Here is a 2,209-nt window from a genome sequence, read left to right as displayed (position 1 = left end):
AGGAGGTGGGCCTTAAGCACATCCTCACTGGGTAGAACTCCTGCACCGGGCCAAACCACAAATACGCCAAGGACTCTGCACGATCACCTGCAGCTGGCTATAGTAACGGACTTCTGCTTAGTGATAGCCTCGGCAACCAGTTAGGTCTAGCCAACATCTGCTTTCTGCCACCAGCACCAATCAAAACTCTTTGTAAACAACCTATGCAAGCATCCCCTCGTGTCTTTGGAAACCTAACTCATGTTCTCTCATGGGACACAATTTGGGCTGCGACCTGAACCTGTGCCCCCCAAATTTCAATTAGGGTCACAACGTCAAACTATGAATTGGCATGGGGATGTGATTCAGCCTAAAACGCTACCCTCTCCTTCATTTATTTACTTTTTTTTTAGGTAAGGAATTGGGCAGTGAGGGTGGTCACGACTTGTCCCCAGTCCCAGGGCTGATTCGGTGGTGGAACTCACTAAGGAGCCATGTCCTCTGCCTGGCCTTTATCCCCAACGTGTAGCCTGCCCTTGGCCAGCCTGCATGCTCCCTTCCGGAAAAGCACTCAGCAAATCCACCCTCCTGGGCCCTGCACTCAGCACAGGGCCAGGCACCCAGCAGGTGATGTTCTTGAAATAAGCATTCCTTAAAAGGAATGAAACAGGAAAAAAAACATCCCTGAAGCATTTTAGGAGATTTAGCTAAAAGGAGAGGAGGACAGGAGCACGTGCTCATGATTTGAAGTGATAAAGACTCCTTAGAACAGCAAAAATGATGAGGCCTATGGATGTGTAAATGAGCCTGGGGAAGACTAATCAGAGGGTAAATTACAAAACAAAAAAGGACCGTAAAACAAGTGAGAGGGGAGAACAGTGAATATTTCAGTGTCTTTTAGTTCATAAGAAATTCATGAGCGACGCGTGTGGAAATTTTGTTGGTTTTGGTGGTGGGAAAGAATTGTAAATATGTATAATATGTAAATACCTTTTATAATAAAAGCCCATGAAGATAAATGAGCCTGTCTGCAGAAAAGCTGGAAGCTGTGTAAGATGCCAGAATTAACTGTCCTCACTAAGAAATTACCATAATGCTTACGGGGCACTGAAAGTTCCTCCCGCTCTGGAAAGAAATGCATAAATACTAATCAGAAAATGCACACAGACCCAGCGCCTCTTTCTTTCTCCACCACCCCCCCTCCCCAAATCTCTTTTTTTTTTCACGTGAGGAAGGCAGCCTTGATGACCAGGCAGCAAAGATGGACTTACCGGGTTCAAACATGACCTCCTTCCACCACCCACACCCTATGCTGAAAGTGGACTCCAACCACCTCCAAGCTGACCTCACACTTTCTAACTGATCGCGTTCTCCTTTCCAGCTTATCTCTCAACTGGGGCAAAAGACCCTGCCGCAAAGCACCCGGTGATGGGAACCGAAGCACCGGGTCAAGCAGTAAGGACTGCCCGGAGCCAGCAAGACCCCGCCCACGACTGACCCCAAGAAAATGACCCAGCCGACTGCACGCCCACCTGCACTGCACCAGAGCTCGCACACGCATCCCTGTCCCTCACTTTCCTTATGTAAACCTGGAAGGGTTTTCAGCACTTTGGAGACAGACTTTGAGCGGCCGTCTGTGGTCCTCCCGGTGTCGGCCTCCCTGAAATAAATTCCTTTCTTGTTTCCCCACCACTCCGCTCTCTGCCTTTGGAGTTTGTCAGCGGAGTAGTGACCAAATCTGGTCTGTTTGGGGACCCCGGAGCCAAGTGCTCTGCGCCCCCGCTACATTGCGATCTTGGCCAAGTCATCCAGCCGCTCTGGGACCCGCTCTCCTCGTCTGTGAAATGGGGACACCACACCTTCCTTCCCCACGTTTTGGGGAGACTCTAATGGGAGAAGTAGTAAGGCTCATGTAGTGCCACCTCCGTACCCGGTGAGCGGCGGCCAGCGGCCACTCAACACCTGGGGACCAGAGAATCTGGCGCAGGGCAGGTCAGGTCCCCGGGGAAGCAAGGGGCTCGGCTGGTGCGCGCACCCGCGCTGGGCGCCCGCTCCTGCGCCAAGCCCCGCCCCACCCCAGCGCCGAGCCCAGCCCGAGCCACGCCTCCAAGCCATCACCACGCCCTGTCCCCGCCCCACGCCGAGCCACGCCCCCGGTGCCCCGTCCAGCTCGTCCCCGACGCCCCGCTCCGTCCCCGACGCCCCGCCCAGTGCCAAGCCCCGCCCCGAG

The sequence above is a fragment of the Phoca vitulina genome, unplaced genomic scaffold, assembly GCF_004348235.1.
Source record: "Phoca vitulina isolate PV1807 unplaced genomic scaffold, GSC_HSeal_1.0 scaffold47, whole genome shotgun sequence".
NCBI lineage: Eukaryota > Metazoa > Chordata > Mammalia > Carnivora > Phocidae > Phoca > Phoca vitulina.
The sequence above is the reverse complement of the archived record's forward strand: the minus strand, read 5'-3'. Positions refer to the sequence as shown.